Source organism: Phasianus colchicus, chromosome 3 (genome assembly GCF_987193195.1).
Source record: "Phasianus colchicus chromosome 3, bPhaCol1.hap1.1, whole genome shotgun sequence".
Lineage (NCBI taxonomy): Eukaryota > Metazoa > Chordata > Aves > Galliformes > Phasianidae > Phasianus > Phasianus colchicus.
Genome location: NC_143438.1, coordinates 28,134,192 through 28,152,159, shown reverse-complemented (window position 1 = coordinate 28,152,159; position 17,968 = coordinate 28,134,192). Strand labels below are relative to the sequence as shown.

The 17,968-nt window shown below is 34.1% G+C and overlaps 1 long non-coding RNA gene across 2 annotated transcripts in view; it reads right to left on the bottom strand.

Moving 5' to 3' along the window:
* Positions 1-294: 294 nt before the first annotated feature.
* The window catches only part of LOC116226548 (uncharacterized), a 30,081-nt gene continuing 12,407 nt past the window's right edge, over positions 295-17,968 (bottom strand). For both annotated transcript variants that reach the window (XR_004166355.2, XR_016465499.1), the window contains exons 4-6: positions 8,250-8,358; positions 4,923-5,026; positions 295-749 (exon numbers count right to left, since the gene is read on the bottom strand). This is a non-coding gene — a long non-coding RNA (uncharacterized LOC116226548). The remainder of the gene's footprint in view (positions 750-4,922; positions 5,027-8,249; positions 8,359-17,968) is intronic.

The window sequence follows — 17,968 nt, the reverse complement described above, 5'->3', positions numbered from 1 at the left end:
TCGATTTGCACTTTGGAATGTTAAAGACAATTAACATTAAATTGCTGAGTTATCCTTGTCTATTTTATAGAAGATTGATCATTGTAATTTTTTATGCTTAAATTAGTCAGATAGAGCAAATTACTTTTATTATAATAGGCAATCCATATGTTTCATTCAACATCCATCTCTAACAGCTGAATAATGCACCTAATGTTTAACTAAACCTAAAAATAGAATATATTTTCTGCAATGTTTTTACATTTTTATCTCAAGGAAAATGATTATTTTTCAAAGACTGAAAATGAGATAGAACCCTACTGATCATAGAGAAGATTGTTTCCCTTCTCTTTTTCTTTAAAAATAATAATTTTTAGGCAAAAACTATTTTTTCAGAACATAAGCTCAACAACATAGCACTGAAACAAATATACAACTTCAGTGTCACTTCACTGTATGTAGTTTCCATAATAGCTTGAGGAAGAGAGGAATAAATGGAGAAACGGTATAAAACAGAACATCTTCTCAAAGTAAAGTAGGAAACATTACAACCAAATCTGCTAGCAAAATATGAAAGATCTAGGGTCAAGAAGTTAAAGGAAAGGTTTATTTTTCATGTAGCAGACAGACTTCATAAATATTGAACTCAAAACAGAAATTTTTGTTGCAGCACAGGTAAGCTCTACTGACATTAGTTTTTCCTCACTCACTTCAGGAATATCAGCAATGATGTCATGCACAAATTTGTGGTGGCGGAGGGTGGACAACAGCTGGAAACAGAAACTCAGAGTAAATAGCAACATAAAGCTCAAACTCAGAAGACAATTTAAGGGGCCATTCCTAAAAGCTTCCTGGAGAGTCCTGAGAACTCCTCTGCAAGTGAGTGCTGTATCTAAGCTATGGAGTTTACCTTCTCTCTGGATTAGGTGCCAGGCTATAGGTGCTAAGGATCAGAAAACAAATATGAGACCTATGTTTAAAAAAACGTATGACATATTCTAGCATTTATAGCAGTACCAAGAAGTTCTGAAGTTATCCTTATTGTAGTTGTATTGCTGTAACATTGATTTTGAGATTCAAGAAGAGCCAAAGTACCTTCCAAATGCACCTAGTTATGATACAGCTTTTGGTTTGACATAGCTTTTGAAAATTTTGCAATTTCATTTCAATATTCTTGTTTCTCTAAAGTCTCCAAAAATCTCACCTTCCAAAATCACATCTTTCCACTTGGAAATATTGGGTCTGTTGAATATAAGAGCTCTGATAAGGGCATCAGATACTGTTGTGCTGTTGTTGCCAGACTATCGTGTCTCTCCAAGCAAGTTACCATATATCCAGAAATCCTAATAAAGTAGCCACTGTTTAAATGGCTAACTTTTCATAGAAATTGTACATCGCATACAAAAGAATCCGCTACATCCATTACATTTTTTTTTACAAAGCCATGCACCAGCTGGTCTACAAATATTCTAAATAAGTCACTCATTTTTACTTCACCTATGCCTAGAGGTAAATTTAGTAGATTCACATATCACAAGTACTCATGTTTGAATCTGAAAAATCTTTCCCACATCTCTACTTCATTTGATAGTCTATGGCTTTTGCCTTACCTGTATAAAATACGTAAGACAAACTGAGTCAAAATAAATAAAAATAAAAGCTAAAATATCTCCAGACATGACAGTCATTTCCTTATGAGCAGCACTATCTCTTTAAAACATTTAAGATGTTACATCACTAAATTTAAATATCTATTTTGCATAATTACTGATATCAGTAACCATTTCAATTGACATCAAACATTTATTGATACTGTCAAAAAGTCCAATACTTCTCATCTCACCTATCTCATTTTATGTTATTTGGAATATTAAAGATAAATAAAAATGGATACACTGATAATTTATTTCAGTTTTTGGGTAGATATTCCTTCCTGACCAGGGACATCATTTTGAAAATCCTACAGGTTCTCCCTGTCAGCTGCAGCCATTTCCAATAATGGCACCTTTGAAAAAGTTCAGCAGAGCAATGAACTATTGCTCACATGGTCACTCTGAGAAGCACATGGTCTCAGAAAAGATTCAGAAAGAATAAATGCTTAATGTTGCCTAAAAAGGAAACAGATCCGAGTCCTCTTAGGATTAAAAAGAGTTTCTCAGTGTTTCTTTATCTGTATCTTTAATGCTATTTCAAGTAATAGTATTAAATCCACCTGCAAATATATGTCCTGAAAAACTAACTTAATTAGTAAGAACAGATTAGTCTAGAATTTACAGATGAGAAGGTTTGATACAGAAGTTACACTGAGCACTGCATCTTTTCTCTAGATTATTAGGATTACTTTCTTAATCTGCAGGATAATACCTCGAATACCTACAGTTAAGCTCAATCTCAGCAATGTGGTTGAGCTTTCTATTCAAGTGAAAAAGAAAAAAACAAAGAATATTTCAGCCACTTTAGAATCAAATATTTCTCTGGGTCTGACTCTAACATCCCAGCCTCAAACATTACCCATCCCAACAAGCAGACCACACATTTTTCATACCCCGAACCCAGAAGAGACTCTTTGGTTTTAAATATGTATGAACCTTGTAATTGCAGGCTGTAGTTAATAGGTCAACACTGTCCAGAATTTCTAATACATACAAAAGCAATTTCCCTAAACGCTAGAGACATGGAATTTCTGTCTTAATTACAGCACCAGTTGCTAAAGAACTTGCACCCTGAGGAGTGTACAGCTGTCTTACTGTGCCCATGTTTTGTTTCATTTTTTTTTTAAAAAACATTCACACAATGTCTTCTGTATAATTGAGTTTAGATGAATATGATTATGGTATTAATTAAGAAAGGTAAGATAACAGGTTAGGAAGTCTAATTAACTCATCAAATTTCAGACATAATCTACAGCAAATTTGCTGCATTTCTTAAAAGCTACTATAGATTGATGCAATAATTGTAAGATTCTTTTTACATGAGATGTGAAATTAATTGTGATAAAACTTCTAATCACTACAAATAGCACATCTCTGGAAGAACACCTCAAAAATACTACAACAATTGGTTTGTAGAACAATACATAGAAGAAGGTCTTCTAAATGCAAATTAGATGCTAGCAATTTAATAATAAATATAATGTAACAAATCAAATCTGAGGTCGCCATAACAACTTACATAACATTAAGTGTGAATTATGTGAAAAGCAATTAAATACTGCATTCAGTGTAGTCATTAAATCTATGAGAATTTACATGAATAGTGACCAGCCTCCATCATCAGAAAGTTTCAGTGAAAACTACTTCCAAAAAGATCATTTTAAAACTCTAATTTCTGAAAGGTAAAACAGCATGAATAGTTAGAGAGAAAAGGTTGGAACAGTGTAAGATGATTTTAGGGTACATTCTATTGCAGTTAATCAATTTCTAGTTCTGAAAAAAGCAGAAACTAGAAGACAAATGGAGCCCTTATAATTCCCTCTCTGCTCTGCATCAGCAATCTAAACAATTTCAATCCTAAAAACAAAAACAAACAAGAAGGTCGTACATCAGCATATCTGTTTGTACACAGGCTATCTGGTTAAGACAACTTTTCTATTATGATAGTTATTTTTCCCCTTGAAAGTCTGACTGGAGATTTATGCAGTGATGGATACATATTTGCCTGATTTTTCTCCAGGGTCTTTCCATTTTATCAAGGATACTTTATAAATTTCTCACATAAGAAGTGGACCTAGTATTTTAGACATTAAACCAACACCAAATGTAGCCTTACTGCTTTATCCGAAGATTTCTGATGAACATCAAAAGACTAGATTATTCCCTTTGATCTCTATGCTACAATGAGAATTCATACTCTTCTAGAGTTACCCTTTTTCCCTTTTGCATTTTTTTTCCCCCAATATTTATCATCTTCCAGTCACTGTGGTAAATAAAGTTTCTCCAACTTTTTTGCAGGCTTTTCTTGCAGCATTGGGTAAACCTTTCAACTTGTTCTTAAATTCTTCATCCATCTGGTGCTAAAGTATTTTAACATTATGTGTTTTGAACAGAGTTTGTGTTTTTTCCTGTGGGATGTCCAGAGAATTACTTTGATGAAGTAGTTCATTTTCTGTGTACATATTTTTGAAAAACTAATTATTCCTTTGACAATTTCCTGTTTACAGCTTTTGTTATAATCTTAGTGGGTGCAACCAGCACTTTTGATTTAAGATGTACCGATTGGAACAAATAAAATCCAGTAATTCCAAGTACTGAAATAGTTTCCTAGATGTAGTATTCCTTTTTTGTAAAGAGCATAATTGGTAAACCATTAGAAAAACAGGATTTCTAAAAAGAAAGCACTGAAATGCTACAGTACATTCCTTATTTCTTGAAGATATCTCTAGTAGCTATACATTCCTATTTGGGAAAATTCCATTATTTTTTCTAAGATCTACATTAGACTAACAGGCTCATCAACTTGTTTTTAAATATTTCCTTTCTTCATTATTAGTATTACTCTAGAGCTCTGCTTTTTTTCAGTCCTTCTAAGAGCTTCTGGAATAAAGTCAGGAAGGGCTGCTGGTTAAAACAAGTCCATCTTAGCTGCCTTTACTTTGTTTTCTTCTACAGTTCTTAGCTCCTCATTTATGGTGATTAGCATGAGAACCACTGTGATTTCATTTAATATATAGCTTTCATTTGCATCTGGCTTCATCTTCTAACAAGGTTGCACTCTTACTAGAAAGATAACAGTTTTTCATTTAAAAAACAAATTTCACAACTAGTTTGCTTGGACATTTACAAGATTGTGGATTTTTAGAGACCTAGAAAGTATTCTCATATTTGTTTTCAAAGCATTATGCACACTTATTCCTCACTAAATAGTCTGTCCAAAATTACTGCTATTATTTTCAGCTTTAAAATTCCAAATACATACATCATTTACTTGTATTTTATTCTGCTTACCAAAGCCATCTGAGGTCAATCAGGATTTCTATTTGCTTATCTGTTATTCTGTTCTGAAATCAATTTCTCCTTATCTGTTATGATCATGTCTCCGTACCTTTATGCTGTATTGGATGCAAAACAATAACAGAAAGTGAGTTTTAGAGCACATAAAAATGTCAAGCACATTTTGGTATTAGCTGTATGAATTTTTTAACATTATCACCTGAAGAGAAGCCCTGTAGTTATGCAGCTTTTTTACTCTAACCCAATTTTAATCTGTGATTATGAGGCAGACTGAAGGCCTGAAGCACTGCCTAAGCTATAATCCATCTTGCACATTATCTGTTATGACATTTTTCCATAAGCAATTAAAGATTGTTTATGCTTCTGACTTGTCAGTTCCTCATATGTGGTAATTCTTTTTTGCTTTTGGAAGAAAATATGCCCTTCCTAGAAACACTGTGAACCTTAAGACAAATTTAAGTACTTCAACCTTGATAAATATCCAATATGACTGTGATAGCATCACAAGCAAAATTTTGCTTACAATTTGAGAACTATGGCTTATCAAATTTTAATACAGACTCCCAGTCTTGGTGTACAAAAACGATCTACTGCTTGCAAAAAAAACATTTGCATTCCACAATTTCTTACTGTCCATTACATTCCTACTTCCACCACAGACACAGCTTTTTCATTAAAAAAAAAAAAAACAATTTATTCTAATACTTTGGCTCTTTTAATAGGGAGACTTTCCTGAAAGAACAGCAGTCTTCTCCAAAGTGCATGCAGCACCACGTTCAAAGGCCAACAGATTCACTCTATTATTCATCAACTTACTTCTGCAATAGTCTGCCTTAAAATTGCCTCTTCCGTACTCACAGGGCTTTAGACCTCCCAGGTGCCATACGAAGTTGACCTGAGAGAGCTAGCTTGATGCTTCCACCATCACACTAAACCTATTTCTGACCACTGGGCAATAAGAAATAGTTAGGAAAGGCCACATAGCTCACACTGCAGCAGCAACACCACTTCCCTTTCACCTTGACTTCGTCACAAATTGGGTGAAACTTTCACACTCGCATTTCCTAGACCTACTCCAAAATTCTTTCCATAGATACAATGCTGGAGACAATGTGCTTGTCTGGGGCACAGCATACATAACAGCCCTTGCTACAGCAACATGGCTCTGCAGCACACTTAGACACACTTCATCCCAGTATGTGTTGCAGGGATTGCTAGATATTATGCAGATATGGTATTACAATAACACAAGTTAAGTCACAGAACTACAGAAAACAAATGTGTATTTTCTTACATTTATATATTAATCTTTGTGCACTAAATAGTTATTTTTGGACTCTTCTAGAAAATAATAATTCTGAAATGTATATTCATCTGTATTCAGAACTCTGGCCAAATTTGATCCCTTCCAAGAAAGGGTTGGGAAATATGTTTTTCAAAGTTCCTAAATCGTGAGAATACTTTTACTGTAAAAATAAACTGAACAATACCACATTTCTTCAGAGTCTGACTATGCAGAGAATCACAAGGAACCTCTGTTATTGCATAATTTTTAATTCTGCTGATGTTAAACAATTCTTCCTTTTTTGAGGAAATACCTGTTTTGATATTAGAATCCAACTTCATGATACCAGTATAACGAAAGTGGGGGACACTTTCTTTTCTAATTCGTACCAAAAATTAAGCAACATGGAAAGATCACTACATTTTTGCAGACTAAGTGTTTATTAAAGCTCTTAAAATCTTTGAGATGATATAACGTATTGATAAAATTGGAACAAGGTTTCTAATTTCCACTGTTTCTCAAACATCTTTCACTAATACATAGAAAGCAGAATCCATGGCTACATGAAACATCTCCAGAAATTTAACGTTATTGAATTTTGCCCTAATACTTTGAAATGTTTCTGTTTAAGTAATCCATGGAAATAAAAGCATTGCATCTTTTCTTGTTCTATTAGTTCTTTTAACCAGTCTCAACAATAATTGTTTATGATATGTTTTTTATATTTCCTTTGGAAGATATTATGAAGAAGAGATATCTCTTTTCTTATAACGTTGGAAATGGGCTCAGTTCCTTCCATACAACCACATTCTTCATTACAGCCTCCCCCTTTTCATTAAGATCAAAGTTTTACTTTATAGCTGATTTATACTTCAGCTGTTTTTGTCTAATGATTCAGAAGATGGACTCCCATTAAAAAAAAAATTTCTATGTAGTGTTCAGCTGAGGCACAACTCTTGCACTCTTTAAAATGATTCTGTGATAGATTCCAGTATGTTTTACAAAAGCAGTATTCACAACTTATACAGCTACTGTGCAAGAAAGAAAAACAAGTAGTAAAACTTCAGAACAAAAGGTTGTGCATGTATGAAGTCAGTCAGCACAGAGATAACATTTGACCCAGCAAAGCCCAGTACAGTATGGACAGGTCAACTGCCTTCCTGACTGCAGGAAGTTCTGTTTGCGTTAAGTTTTAGTAGCTGGTTTAAAATTCTTCTGAACACATATACCAGGCACATTGGACAGATGTATTAAATATTTTTTTTGGGATTTGATTACTTATAGTAGATTCGGTTTTAATACATCATCCACTCTTACCTGAGAAGTAGAGATAGACACTATACATGCTTAAATATGGATATGTGCAATTAAAACTATTCCAGCTGTAGAAGATTTAGCCTATATACAGACTGTTCTAGTGCAGATAATCAATACAAATTTATTGCATTAATTCTCCACGGTGAAATTTGTTTGATTATTTTCAACACATCTACAGTAGCATATTCAAGGAGGTCATCACTGTAGCTCTATTCTGCTTCTCCCTAACAATTGTTTTTATTCTGCCAACTATCCTTTCATTTCAACAGACCACTATTGTTAAATTTTGAAAATATTCAGGGTTTTGGTTTTTTTTTTAATGATTTGTAAAAAAAGAAAATGTTATGTGTGTTCATGCTGCATACCCTGGTAAAGCCTGTTTCTAAGTAACAACACTGCTACATAGCTATCACCACTGTCTTATGAGAGGGAATATAAAATTCATCTCCTTTTCTGAGGAGAAATAGCTGAACTGCTACAGAAAAAAAAAAAAAATCAAAAAACTTCTATATGTAAGCATGCCAAGCTGATACCACACAATTCTATTAGATACCAAGCTGCTGATAACATTTGAAAGTCAGATAGGTATTAATTTCAAATATTCTTGTCACAATACTTCAATCAGGAAGACAGTAACATGCAAACGTATATTTCATTTATCATAAAACTTATTCAGTTATGTTCTGTGGGGTTTTACTTGAACTAATATTATGCTTTACCTTCTAATTTCCAAAACCATGTTCTCTCCTGTGTGACAGGGTAATGAAGATATCTGTGTCCAGAGCCCATACTGCAGCACTGCACTAACATGGCAGAGCTCTCACAGTTCTTGCAAAAAGGAACAATACTTCAGATTAGTACTGTTTTTAAAGGGAAAAGAAATAATTAAAAATACATAGCTTACTATGATGAGTAAAATTATAATAAGAAGATATATTTCAGGTAAAAAAATCAATAGATTATATGGGCAAGGGGAAAATATAGATTTTAAAATCCATTCCTATGACAGGCTTTTCCCACCTTGTGATAGTACTAAATGACATTATTCCTATTTCCTTTTATTCATTTCCATTTCAAAACACATTTTACATCTTTAAATTTAAAGATGCTGATATTTCCTGTCTTAAAACTTTGAAAACTTGTGCTGTAATAGACACAAAATGGTATTTACCCAGGGTGATATTTTGAGAAGATAGAGGCATAGCTTTTGAGCTGATGTCAAAACACCAAGATTAGGCTGGGGTCCCACAAAGTCTCTTTCAGGAAGATACAAGCCTCTTCAGTCCCATTATTTTCCTTCTGAATAGGTCTTTGCTACTACTGAAGCATAGCAATGTAATGCCTCTCAGGATTCATCAATATAATGTTTCAAATTCTATTCTGTGTTGACAGTGGTCTCCAAGAACCATGTAGAGAGCACAGGAGCTTTAACTAAATATTCTGCCTGTCTAGACCACAAACAACAAAGACAGCCCATTTTAGCTCAAACACAGTATGCGTTGTCTATATTCATGTTGTTGAGTTTAGAGGATTCAACCTCTTCTGAGTGAGAGCTAATCTTAATAAACTGATGGTTTACAGAAAAACAGTATTGTTCAGGTTTGATCTGTCCAGAAGAAGCCAGAGAGAGCTCAAGGCCAATATTACAGAGTTAGACACAATCACTCTTTCTCCAAAGGACTCCCAAACTCACACCAGAGGGCTTCCTAGCACAGCCTAGTGATATTGCTACATGAACAAGAGGAAGACAGTGACAAAAAAAAAAAAAAAAAAGGTAAAATCTGCTATGTTTATTCCAATGCAATTTTCCCAACTAAAATTTCATGCATGTCTAAAGCTTTTTGAAATACAAAAGTACTCCTGTGGCACTGCACAGAACTTTCAAATTTATTTTCCAGTCCACTGGAGAAAACATATGGAATGATACATACCCAGTTGGACTTGACAGTTTCATAACTGCATCATTTGTGAGGCATGCAACCATTTATGAAATAAAATGCTATGCTCAGTGATTCCCAGCAGAAGGTAAAAAGCTCTCTGGAAAGCTGTCTTAGTTTCAGCTAGAATGGAATTGTTTTCCTCAGAGTGTCTGATATGCATGATGTTTTGGTTCTAGGAGAAAAATAACATCCATAACACATCGATGTTTCTAGCAGTACTGTACAGAACCATGGCCATTCACAACAAAGGGCTCAACGAGCTGGTAGGGAACAGAATTTGGACTTAAATCAGCCAAAGGGGTATTCCATAGCATATGACACCAATTGCTTTGTGCATCACTTGTTATATACATTCACATATGTATACACACATAGGTCATAATTATTATCCTTTTCCTTTTCTCTATCTTAGTAAACAGTTTTATCTCAACCCACAAGTTTTACTTGGTTCTTCCCAATTCTCTCCTGCATCCCACTGGAAGAGGAATAGTAAGCAAATGACTGTGTGGTGCTGAGCCACCTGCTGCGTTAAATCACAACAGAAGTAAACAAAAAATGCTCACTTTACTGAAATGATTACCATTCACTCAAATGCAAAATAACAGAAAATTAATACATGGTTATACATTGTCTTTGTCTTACTTCTTAAAACACACAACCACCCTGAACAAAAAAAAATGGTGATAGTTCTGCTGTAAAAATGTTTCTAAATTACCAAGCAAGCAACACAGAAAATGTTTCTGAATACTTCTTTATCTAGGTACACCTTACAGGAACTTTTTTTTTTTTTTAAACTTAGGAAAACAGATTTTTCTGATACAAACTGCAGAAAAATTTTGCCATTCAACATACTCTGGAGGATTTACCATCTCTGCAGTTTTATTAAGCCCCATTTGCACTGAATCAATAAAATTACATAAAACTTATAGTAAGGTGGTTAGGTAGTAAAGAAAATACATTTAGATCTCCAAAAATTAATGAATGTTTTTGCATGTAACTACATTCGAGATCTAATAGCTATCTAAAAGTAATGGTATAGTACACGTTTAAAATGCAAAATAAAAACTATGCAATTTTCAATGTAGGCCTCCCACATAAGTGCATCAAATGAGTGAATGTGGTAAAAACAATAGTTGGAGCCAAAAATTGTCCAAACCCCTTCTATACACGTGGGAAATTTCATCAAACAAAAAGAAACACCTTTTTTTTTCTCCACATAGTGTATTCTAAAATCATGATTCCTTTCTCCCTAAGGAAAATGGGTGCCCAAAGAACAGATAGCTTTGTTTTAATGATCTAGTTTTTTCTATATTTGTGCAAAGAAATTTCTATGCCATCACTGTATCCAAGCTGTAGGGATTGTCACAGTTAAACTACCTCTTCCCATCAAACCATGGAATAGTATTAATGAGATGCAGAGGGAGCTATATTAAGAATTCCTTCAGCAAAAAGGGCACATCAAGCTGCTTTATTGCTCTTGAAGGAAGAAAAAGACATATTTCTTCCTTTCTCCAATAGGATATACAAAGGTACCTCATGTATCAGAGGTGCTGCCTATGCTTACAGACTAGGGTAGTGTATTAACACATTGCAGCTCTATAGAATGACTGGAAGATGAAGGAGAACTTCAGATAAATAATCTACTTTGATATTTGTCATTGAAAAGGTCTTTTCCCCTTAGAACCTCTTTTCCTGAAACTGTGCTAAAAAAAAAAAAAATCAGTCCAAGAATCTGGATGTCTACAAAATAACTGATCTCAAGCTTAAAACAAACAAAAAAAACCTTTATAACAGAAGTCATTCTTTAGCTGCATGCCTGATCTCAGTATCTGCTGAAATTATTTCACAGATAGCTGCCATTCAACAGAAAGCAGGTAACATCTTAATTTATTTGTTTTCTCTAAAAGGAATGATGCAGTAAAACATTCCCCAGTGAAATAAAAAAAAAAAAAAAAAAAAAAAAAAAAAAAAAAATCAATCAGGATATTGCCATACGGTTCTCTGAGTTGTCTATATGTTCATTTGTCTCCTATAAAAATTTCCTGAAGCTGATTGTTAACAACATAAATAATGGATAACAAACACGTTGGATAATTTCTGTAAAAAACTTTGTTTCTAGTAGGCAAAAACAACCTTAAATATGCCTTTTAAATTCTGCAAAACTCTTTTTTTAAAAAACTATTTCCTGGATGAGTGAAACACTACAATAATACGATAGGACAAGCATTGCTTTAAGGGAATAATCTCAACATTCTTGCAATTATACCAAGGAAGGAAGGAAATGCGGTTGTATCAATAAATGAGCAAGTTCAAATTATTAAGCAATTAAAGCAGCAGCAACATGCTCAGCTTTGTAGAAACAAGTGCTATAAACAAATACAGTTATACAAATGTGAAGTTCAAGCCACAGTTCTTAGTTGGGATGTAATTGCAGGTACAATGTTGCCATTAGATTTGCTTAATCATTACTCCTTACTGCACAAAGTATCAAGATGATTAGTTATTCTTGTACTGAGCTTCTCGTTATCATAACAGCGGATGAAAACACCTAGAAATTTGGCTCTGTATAAATCCTGTAAAGCAGCTGTAATCACTATGTGTTCATTCCAGAACACACAGAACAACCACCAAGTACATTATCATCACACAAAAGCTGTTTTACACACAAGGATTACATAGAGAATACAATCTCCAAATCCTGTGCTTCAGCTCTGACCTCCCTAACTTTTTTTCTGGTAAATGTTGCAGTGTTCCCAGTATTCATCACAAGAACATCCAGGAGATGTGATCAATCCAAATGATAACATATTTTACAAACATCCTCCTTTGGTCAAATAGTGATGACCCACGCGTATCTTCTCTTTCTGAAAAACAGCAGGACATTCTCACTCTAATCCTTCATTTCTGGTCGAAAACTGCTGTTCCAACAAAATAAATCACCAAGGAAAGGCACTTGGCTATTTAAAAGCATTAGATCTGTTTGTTTTTGAAGACTGATGTGAGGTCTTATGTGTTGCTATCCACAACTCACAAAACTGTGTGTACATTTCTCTGCAACTTCCTTACGACTTTGCAGCCTTTGAGTCACCTTGACTTTGTTTTTACTTTTTCTTCATGATTACCAGCATAAGCTGCATGTAGAATTTATTTTTTTTTTTTAAATGAGCTTAGATAATTGACCTGAATGAACAATAGCACTGAACTCTTTTACTGTATAAAGATTCCAACCACATAATCCAAATATTTGCAAGCTGGAATGAGTCAAAGTTAATTTCTCATGGATACCTCTATAGAAGAGAAGTTTACAGGAAGGATTTGAATGCTAAAAAGTTCCTGCCTTGCCATTCGTGTTTGGAATAAACTTTGGATGGGGAGCAATACTCTTTAGAAATAAAAGGAAAGGTAATCACATAACACAGATGAATTCACACAGATGAGTAGCATTTAAAAGTCACATTGGTATTTGAGAAAATGACAGGTTTTAGATATCTGGAAGTGTTTGTAATGTGCTGAAAATTCCAAAGACAAGCATAGGTTTGACCCATCTAATGACTACCCAAATAAATCACTTTCCCTTTTTGTGTTTCATCGAAATTGGATCCATTCCCAACAGAGCTTCACATAAAATTTTATCAAAATAACTCTGACTGACTGCAGTGAATTGCCTCACATGTACATTTCGGAACTGATTTAATGTCCTCCATGCTTCCTCTGAGTGTAATAGCACTGCAACAGTCTGCATCTCTTGCTGTAATATTCACTAGCAGTAGGCGAATGAAGTGTGGCTGAAGTATCTCTGCCATTTGTGAAGGAAAAATGCATAGCAACTGCCTCAAAAAGAGAAGATAGCAAGAAAGAGATAAGGAAAGTAATATTTTTGAAGCTCCCAAAAATATTTTGAAAAGCAGAAGCTTTTGAGAGAAAGAAGAATGGGAACTTGATCATCAAAGGCCTTGTAGAACACCTGTGGGAACAAGAAACAACTCCATTCATCGAAGAAATAACTTGTTTTTTTCTTGCTTGGTTAAAAAAAAAAAAAAGCTAGCAAACTTACCCACAGAACAGTTCCACTGAAACTTTCTGGAATGGTAAGGAGCCATAAAGTATACAGCACCACAAGGTAAGACAGCAAGACAATTTCAATTAGTAAATTATTGCTACAATTTTACAGCAATTACCAGAAATGAAAGATTCGGAAGACAGATCTACAAGTGTGGAATCACCAGATCCCTCTGAATCTGGCAGGAAGTCTGGCATACAAGTAACCCTCTTCACCTTGCTCTGGCAAGAAGGCACAACTGTTCTCTCACTATCATACATGGAAGATCTAACTAGATGTATATAGTGCTTAAATGAGGAAGGAAGAACATAGTCAAATAGAGAAATAATATAGAGTTCATAAAGATAACTCATAAGTAATTTCATGAATCATCATGTTTTGAATAATACTGACGCTTATGTTCTCAAACACAAAACTTTAAAGTTTGTATCAACATTTTTTTCTTTCAAATAGCCTCAAAGAATGCACTTGTTTCTCAGGATCTTCTTATTCAGTCTGCTTTAATATACTACACTGTCACATTTTTGAACGATACTATGGGTTTTTAATATGACTAAATATCATTAATACACATCACAATGTTAGTGTAATAGTAAGTTTTTATTAGAGTGCAGTAAAAAAATAAAGGTAAATTATATAATCCATTAAGTCATGTCTGTACTACAAAAAAATAAAAATCAATTATAAACAAATTAGTTCTCATGTTAAACATACAGTAATATTCACTCTTTATTCAAAATAATATTTTTAAATTCTTTTTAAAAATTAAAAAAAAATAGACCCATCTTGAACTTAGGACAGAATAAACAAATGTAAACCATTCTGCTTTTAATCAGACTACCTTTAATCAGTTCTTCCACCTTTGTCAAGAAAGATCACTGAAAAATCATAGGAAAAATAAAGTTTGGCAGCAGATGCTAGAGAACACAAGTCCACACAAGCAATGGCTTGCTCACCAAAGTCATAAAACTAAGAAAAAGATGCAGTGACTCTTCAGTTCTAGTATATATTTTTAATAGAAGGTCCTGATGATTTTAAAGACGATAACACACCAACCAACTAAATGTTTGCTTTCTTGATTCCCGAGAGAAGAAATTTCTTTTGAAATACAATCATATGCAGCTTCTTGCAGCACAGTGCAGAGCAGTGTAAAACAACCCTGTCCAAACTACATGTTATGCCTGCATTTACTAGTCCTACCATTTCTCACATCCTTTTTCTCCCTGCAGAAAAATAGCTTCACTGATAACTGAAAACAAACTTATAAAACTTGTAATATGCTTCTATATAAATGAAATCTGAATAGCCATGCATTTGTCTTTTCTTTTTTTTATAGTCATTTACTATGTAAAATATTTAGCAAGTACATCCCCACATTTTCTTTCCCTTTGAGACAGTTACTCCTTGCTTTCTGGTAACATTTGAAAGAATTTTTACTTCTGTTTTCCATCACAGAACTATTAGAGCACATACACTCACTCAGCACTTCATTTCTTCATTTCTATCCTTGGGATTTTTTTTGTTTCCAAGTTTAGTTTTAAGTTCACAAACCCAAGACAAAATAGCTTCAGTGGAAATGTCCCTAAGTCTTTCAGAGAGTCCTCAGGGATCTCTCACCCTAATTATCTTCCCTCTCCCTGGTAAATTAATCTGCTGATTCAGAAAAGTAGGTCATAGAATCATAGAATTACTCAGGTTGAAAAAGACCTTAAAGATCATCAAGTCCAACCACAACCTAACCATACTACTCTAACCAACAACCCTCATCTAAATCATGTCCCTGAGCACCACATCCAAATGGTTTTTAAACACATTCAGGAATGGTAACTCAACCACCTCCCTGAGGAGTCTATTCCAGTGCTTAACGATCCTTTAAGTAAAGAACTTTTCCTGATATCCAACCTAAACCTCCCCTGGTGCAACATGAGGCCATTTCCCCTCGTCCTGTCACCAGTGCAAAGAGACCAACCCTGCTCTTGCTGTAAGCCCCTTAAGGGATAACCTAGTCTGAGCCACAAACATATGTTTAATGAATCTATTCACTGAGAATTGAAAACAATGGACAAAGCTCCTCTGTTCATTTTTTCTTTTCTTAAAGAACAATGCAACATCAGTGTGTAGGAATATTTTGAACTCTTCATAATAGTTCTCAAGAAGCAGTCTGTTCCTGCTCTGAAATGTAACAAATGTTGACAAATAAGTGTGTTAATTAGAATGGATTTAAAATTAATATTCAAAACACATGAACTTCTATATGATAAGCACCTTATTTGCTCTAGAGACCATCCTATTTGAATCTTTGGTCAACAAGGCATGACAATCAGTTACACATTCTGCACATATGTGGTGAGGTGGAAATTTTGAGCATATATCCAGCTCACAATAAAGCCAGTAGAAATGCAAACAAACTCAATTTCAGTATAGTTTAAAACCAGAGAGGACTGCTGTTCTTAGAACATTGATTCCCTTTTTACTAAACTGTCTTCTATAAGATGACCTGCTTGTCTCAGATGAAGTGTCCCTACCAACTGCTCTCTCTAGAATTTAACACTCACCTTTTTCCTTTTTTAAGAAGGTAGAGTACCTGATCATTTCAGTTATATAAAAGCTATTAACTTTACCTTTACAAAGCAAGAGTCTATTTAACTGCATGTCACATTATCTTGGAAAAACTCATTTTCCAAGTTAATTTCAGATCAGCTATTTCAATTTATAGTTAATTATACTTAAGTGTTTGTTTTTAATCCATTAGTAATGTTTACTGTCTCGCTAAAGAACTAACCACAAAAAAAAAAAAAATCATAAAATCAGTGAGGATTCTTTATCACTTTCAAAAAAATACTAAAAAACCACAATTTATTGCATAAATTTCACCTTATCACTATTCAGAGACAAGGGAAAGGGCCACATCTGGCATGGAAAACACAACAGAAGACTGATGTAAGAAAACCTGTCAATTTGATGCTGTTCGTTAAAGCTTCATTGTATCTTCTGTGCCTTACTGACAGATGATGATGGTCTGTCACCTCGAAACAGGTTGAAAGGGAACAAATTACATTCTTTCTGCAAAGCTTCATAAAATTGAAGCATGGAAGACAGTACAACAGCACGGGGTCAGATACCCACAGGTAGGTGGGTATCTTAGCCCTACAAATTAGGATATCTACTATTATCTTTTGTAGCAGAACCCAAGTAAAATAAGATATTTTGTGCTGCATATCATCCCAATCCCAATGAATTCTACAACATCAGAACAGATTGTAAATATCAAATTATTATTACTTGCACCAACTGGAACTGTATTTGATTAGATCTAGTTTTAATTGCTTTCCCTGCCATAGTTTCTCTTTGGGGAAACATCCCACTTGCTATCGGATTATTCCAAAGCACTCCTGCATATCAAGGTTTTTGCCAGGCTTTTTCTTTCATTTGCAGCTTCTGTCTATGCTGTCAAAGTCTAAAAACTTCAATTACCAGAGTTTTCAGGTGCAGCAATCTCTTTTCATTCACCAAATACCTCAATAATAACCTTGACATACACTATACCTAGCCTGTAGCAAATCTGTTTTATTGGAAGCACAATCAAAAACCTGCACAGGGGCAAGTAATCCCACTTTTTCAGGACACTGTACCATATGTTGTACACAGGCCATGTGTGTTATCCTCAAGAAGTGTTTATACAGTTGCATATTTTGTTTTTATTTCTTTTCAAGAAGCAAAAGAACACTCCCATCTTTCATACAAGTTTCTCATTTGATGAGATATATATAAAAACTAAAGAAAGTCACTTTACTGCTGTTTCTCCCAATATGCTACAGTAAATACCAAAGGAGCTGTTCAACTTTCATATAACTTTAGAATTAGTAAAATAACAAAATCTACATAATGACTTATCAAATGCAACAGGAATCCCCAAAATATTTCCAGTCTAAAATAAGGATACATAGCAGACATGGATTCAAAGTTGTTGCACAAGGGAACGATATGCTTGAAGATAAACATTTTCTCCTTTCCACTTTCACTGACAAATTTTTTTGTTTGACTTTGCACCCTCTGTTAGATAAAAGAAGCAATACTTCTCTTACTTTTTGAAGAAATAATAATTTATTTACATTTAAGATGAGTCAATCCAAAGGCTGCAGGAGTGCACAATATTCTTATAACAGTCACAAGGCAGGATCCAAGGTTCAAGAGTTGATCACTGGATTAGCAATCATTTTTAATCTGTAAACCTTGGGTTAAAAAAAATAATAATCTCCCATCCCACAACACAAGCACTCTTTGTAACCCACTTAATTCAATAACTGTTAGCTAATTGAGCTCATTCCCTTCTTCATGTTGTTCATATTAGGATATAACCACAAACTTCTGAGTTATTTTCAGTTTTGTTGTATGTTAGCTTGTGCCTCTTTTAGTTGTAGAAGTAGGGAAGTAAGAG